Here is a 6,493-nt window from a genome sequence, read left to right on the forward strand (position 1 = left end):
AGGAAACTAAAATAGAAGTCTTAACTTTTGACTTCATCAAAGTTTGGATGCCTTTTAAAAGAAAGTAATCCTAGAGAAGATCTTAGAGAAAGTCTTAGAATCACAGCGTAATTTAGACAGGAAGGAAGCTGTGGAGCTCGTCTGGCCCAATCCTCTTCATGAAAAGCAGGACTAACTTCACAGTGTGTTGCTCAGGTCTCATCAAGTTGAGTTTTGGATAGAAATCTCCAAAGAAGGAGGTTCCACAACCTCCCTTGGCAGCTGATCCAGTGTCCGGCCCTTCTCACAGTACATAACTTGTATAGGTAAGTGTATATGTATGTATACCTGGAATACCCTTGCTGAAACTTGTGTCTGTCACATCTTATTTCTTTGCTGTGCATTGTCTGTGCACAGGGGAGGGTCTGGTGCTGTCTGCTTTTGCCCAGAGTTGTGGATATCCCATCCCTGGAAGTGTTCAGGACCAGGTTGGATGTGGCATTGAACAACCTGGTCTAGTAGAAGGTATCCCTGTCCCTACAAGGTAGATTGGAACTAGATGACCTTCAAGGTCTCTTCCAACCCAAATCATTCTGTGAGTCTGTAGTAAGCACATATTAGGCAGCTGAATGAAGTAATAAGATCTGTCATTCATTCAACTTCGTTCAGTTTATAAAAGTCTGTCTTGCCCTGGAGGTCCCCAAACCAGAAACAACATTCCAAATGCAGCCAGAAAAACACACAAAGAAAGCCTGAACAGAGAGAACCACTTTTCCAGATATTCTGGGCTTTAATAATGGTAGCCTAGTATGCAGTTAGCCTTGTAGTCTCAAAGGTGCAGTATTGTCTTATGCTTGACTTGCCATTCACCTGGGCCCTTTTGTGAAAAGCTCTTTTCTGTCTAGCTGATTCCCTATGTATAGACTCCTTCTCTCCCAGGTGCAGGGCTTTGCATTTTCCTTTGGCAAACTTTGAGGTCCTGTCAGCCCATTTCCTCATCCTCATCAAACCTCCTCTGCCATTCTGCTCTCCAGTCCATGCTGCTCCTTCTCTCAGTTTGATGTCATATCCAAACTTGTGAGCACCCCCAGTACTATTCTCCAAACCATTAATGAAGTTGTTGACCATTATCAGCCCCAGTATTGAGTGCTGAGGAGCATCACCAGCAACCAGCCACCAGCTGCTGGGCCTTGAACTGCTGATCAGAATTCCAGACCTTGCAGTTTTCTACCCACCCTATAATGGGCAGATTGTACCTTACCTGTTTGACTACCAGGACAATAAGGGAGACTGTGCCAAAGGTCTTGCTAAAATCCCAGTAAAGAACATGTACTGCCCTTGTTTACTAGACCAGTCATCCCATCACAAAAGGCAACCAGCTTAGTCAGACCTTGATTTGCCTTTGGCAAATCCATGCTGGCTATTTCAAATCACCAGTTCATTGTGTGCGTAATAATGGCTTCAAGGATAACTTCTATCCTCTTCCATAAACCACTCCTGGTATTTTAATTGTTCATTTTATTTGTGATGTTTTGTGCAGAGTGATTTTTGGTTTTCCACTACTAAGTGATCAATACCATGTTCAAGAGGACTTCATTTGTTGTCATAGAGAAAATCCATAGTGTTACATTATGATTGCATCCATCACATTTAAATCTGAATTAAAAAAACCCTCAAAGAACCCACATTGCTACCTCTGCAACTTTTCTAAATGTGTCAGTCATTACAGTGAGGAATCATGTACTTAGCATTAACTACACACAAGAGAGAAAAATTCATGACCCTACAACACATGTGGGCCTCTTCTTCACAGAGCTGATGATTCTTCATGTCCTATTATGGCATAAAGCATCAACCATTTACTCCCAGCAGGTTTTTTTATACAGTGATTGACATTTTCTAGTCACAAGACAGGCATCTTGGACCTTGTTTACTGAGCTTTATAACAGGGTAGCACACCATATGTCTGCTAATCTGCGTGATTACTGATGTTCCACCAAGGACACACACACACAAATGCTGTCTTTTAATCCTTCTTCAGAGGTGTGTCACAAGCTCCACTATTATGTTCTGACTATGTCAAGATAAGTATTCCATGTTGTTTTACAAAATTTTTTTGATGGACCTTTGCATTCCTAAGGTTTCATTTTCAGGTTATCTTCAGAGGTATTATCAGACTTACCCAAGGCTTTTATTCCCTTTTCATCCTAAACATCTGAAAAGGGAGTGAGCTAAATCTATGCTGTAATTTGGGAGTAGTAGAATCTGTAGAAAAAGATGCCACTTTCTTTTTCATACAGTAAGAGGGGAAACAGTACTCCTTTGGTTTCCTCATTCTGACAAATGAACACTCATCAGTTTCTCTGTATTTTTCCCTAGTCCTGCATATATCATTAATTTATCATTTTCCAGGAATTATAATATCTTTTATACTTTGTTTTCAGTATGGCTGGAAGAATTTTTCTGTCATGAAACTGCTGCTGTCCAAACTGTCTGTGGAAGCATTCATGTTTAAAGCTGACTTCTTGAATCAAAAATAGTTGACCAAAATTACCAGAATGGGAAATGTGAAACTAGGGAAGTCAAATCAAAGACTGAGGTCTCACACCTGAAAAAAAAAAAAAGACATATCTCTTTTTTCATTCAAGGACACCCTCCATATGACTTACACTCACAGGGGAAAAATGGATTATTATAGTAAAAATCTGCTTAATAAGAACATTGACATATCAGTAATTTCTGAGTACTCCTGAGATTAAAATCAATCCTTACAAAAGCCACAGTTAAGTCACCTTTACCACAGGAGCTGGTTGCAGACTCCTCCAGGCAGAGGGTGGCAGCAGACTCCCACCAGAAGGGGCTGTCAAGGCACCGGTTTGCAGGGGTGAGCCAGGAGTAGCAGGGAGCAGCCGGCCAGGCAGAGGCCAACTGCAGTAGGCAGCTTTGATTAGAGCCCTTCTTATTCTCAGGACACTAATCCCTAAATACAAAAAATCAATGTATTTTAAAATTTAACTCTTCATTAGCGAACTAAGTAAAAAGAATCCTGAGAAGGTGAAACACCTTTATAATAATGGAAAAGGTTTCTTGGTGCTCCTGTTTGAGTGTGTCTGGTTTCAGTTTGTTGTAGAGCTAAAAAGAAATAAAAGCATGATGAGAGGTTGATTTGTTGTGGCCATCTCAGCTACTATCTGGGATTTGATTCTTCCACTGCTCTGTGGAGTATTTGTCTTTCATAAGAACTCAATAATTTTGCCAATGATTTGATCCTGCATCTATCTAGGGAAAAGCCAATCAGGATGTGCTGTTTTAATGATGTTTCTTATCTTTCTACTTAAAGTAAAAAGGCTATATATTAATGCTGATTGTACAGTTTCTCTTTGCATTCAGTTTTAATTAGCAGCTGGGATTGGAGTTGTTATTATAGACACAGAATGGAAATTCAAGTCACTGGCAGTGGGAGTACTTAGTCCTCTGTAGGAGCTAATCCAAATATGTGCTGGATCACAGCAGAACAGAAACAAAAAACATGCACTCTTCAGGTAAAATTCCTGGGCAACCCCCCCCATCATCTTCACATGGTCTGGGATATCAAATGAGATAACAGGGCTGAAAAAATTATTGCGGTTCCTGTAATTGAATACCTGGCATTAGATACAATAACACTCCACTGAGCTGTTCATCTGTCTCGTTAAACTAGAGCAGACCTTTTACAAGAATGGACGAGTCTTGATTTAAATAGTATACATGACAGAAAAATCTATCAGATGTCAGAAACATCACAAAGACAGTTATTCTTTGTTTCTTATCTCTAACACAGTTTTATTCAGTTAGATTTCCAGGCACTGGCACATAGTCTACCTTTGCTGAGTGAAATAAATTAACTACATAACACTATCATAGGTTCTTTTTTTCTAAACTAATCCCCATTTTTCTGCATCTTGTTTTAGAAGGATCAACAAGAGGATTCTGATACCACTGTATATAAGAACCTTTCAAAATTACCATGCTCGACAGCCATGAGAGAGCTTCCTGACCAGGTCACCATCCAGCTGGGAGAATATGCTCCACTTGCTCTCCACTAAATCCTTTCCTTATTTACTCTCTTCAAAATTCAATGAACTGTATTAATCTGGGATGAGCTGTTAGTTAACTAACCTCCTGATATTAACCACCTGTTGCTTAAGTAATGTCCTTTTAATAAGCACTTTAAATCACCATTAAAGGGCCCTACATTTAAATTGGTCTCATAATTTTTACAGCAATCATGGACTTTCTTTCTTCTGGACATTGATTAGCACTGGATGAAGAATTGCTTCAGGCAGCACTTGCTTAGTGATGTTCTAGGGTACAAAGAGATACAAACAGCCTGGTTCAGACCTACAGTCCCTCTGGGCAACAGCCTTTGGCCTAGATTACTATAATTATTAACAATGTTTATCTATTTGCAAATATTTTTAAAATACCCCTGTGACCTAGCTACTTGCACATCTGTGTACTGTACCCTTCATAACTTCCGGATGCAAGTTCTAGTAACTTGTTTTTCTTTTAATGTATGCAGAATTAAGCTACATATTGTGTCATCAACAGTCAGACCAGACAAAGTGGTGCTGTCAGTATTTTCTCTCATATTATACCAATTGCTGTTCTTTAAAAATATTACAATAGTTGTTTCATATCTTCATAAATTTTACTTATTATTTTGAGCACGTCAAGGAGGCAATTTAGCATTATTCAGCATGCGTATTCTTTTTCATACATTCACACCCTTTGATCTCTGTTTTTAGCTAATTCCCTCAAATTACAGGATCATATATAACAATTTCATAGGGGCACAAGGATGGGGTCACTGTACTAGTCTCTGTGACCTGAAGATACTTCATCATATACTGATGCTTCTTTCCCCTCACATGCTGGGAAGGCATGAAAATACATTGTCCCCACAGTCTTCTAACCTCATCTTTATGTCTCTTTATTTTGTAGAAGTTCTTGATGATTCCCTCCTGACATGATTCGAAATGATGTGCCTGTAAGTAAGACATACTATGTCACTTGAGAGTTACATTTTTTGCCTGGAGGTACAGGAGGAAATGTGTGTTGGGTCATATGTCCCAGGCCTGGCTGCACATCCCATCATGTGACACAGTCTGGTACCCTTGCCTTTTCCTGTGCCATGTGCCCATCAGGGGCCTTGTTATAATATACCATTTTTCACGTGGCAAACAGCACATGAGCACTTCTCCTCAAGGTTATGAGTCCCACTCTGGCCTGAAAGGCTGACATCAACGGTTGAGAAATCACCTCAGTCAATTCTTTTAGCAATCTCACCTTTGAAAATGAAAGGTGTCTTACTTCTTTGCAGTCTCACAAATTTGGTTTAATATCTCTAATTCCAGAAAGAAAAGAAAGGATCCAAGTTGGTTAAACTTTGGGAGACAGAACCTGTTGAAGATACAGTTGAAGAATTCTAGCAGGAAGATCCTGACAGATCCAAATCCCTTGGCACTGAGACTATTCTACATGTATTATAACAAATCCAGAATATGTATCACCCTAGCAAAAATTCTTCACTTAGTCCTGTATTCATAAACCTTCAAATTATTTTAATTATGTTTGTTTAGTTCAATATCCAGTTATACAAGACAAAGTGAACAGTCATAGCTCCCCAGCACTCCACTGCCTGTAGCCTCTGACATTCATCTTGGGGGACAAATTGCTGGGACAGAAGACCAGGTCTCCTATATTCCAGGCCACTGTCTAAACACTCATCCATGTGGCAACTAATGGGCCACATTGGTCCTTCCTCTGATAACTGCATTTTCTCCAGTGATGGGTTTAAAGCCTTTACCTTCTGCAGATATTTGGTGCTTAAGCACCATCCTCCTTCTTGGTGTTCCTATTGAATAGATCAGGTAGTTCTCTAATGGCACAGTGTGAACAGTTACCATCGATAAAGGCCAGTGAATCCCATTCTTACACATGTTCTCCCTCCCATGCACCCCACAGCAGAGGCTCCACGTCTGCCTCTGGCCTGCATGCTCAGCTTGGCAGCAGGGCACCTACAGTCACTTCGAAGACACAAGGGATATGATATGGGTTTGTTTGGCTGCTATCATGGTGAAGGGGGAAGCCTGTTCTCTAACATTCGGAAGGGATATCGCAGTGGTGCTCTATCTTTTTCAGTGCAAGCTTTCTTAAGATTTTGTTTGGCGTTAAACAGCTCTCCATTGTACTCCACAAGCAACCCAAATATATTTAAAACCAAATATTGACAGACTGCAAAAATGATATGTAAAGGGATACTATAATACATATCTTAGTTACAGCTAGAAAATACAGTTAATTAAAAGGAAAAACCCCAAGTCACCTGGTCTTTTAATTAATTTTATTTTCCCAAGCTCTGTTGTCATAGCTTTTTAAAAAATAAATCATATGTATCTTTTTTTATCATAGTGTTATTACATTGAATAAAGTGCATGAAATTATTTAGTACACTGAGTACTAGCAAGTAGCA

The sequence above is a fragment of the Pithys albifrons genome, chromosome 3 (genome assembly GCF_047495875.1).
Source record: "Pithys albifrons albifrons isolate INPA30051 chromosome 3, PitAlb_v1, whole genome shotgun sequence".
Taxonomy (NCBI): domain Eukaryota; kingdom Metazoa; phylum Chordata; class Aves; order Passeriformes; family Thamnophilidae; genus Pithys; species Pithys albifrons.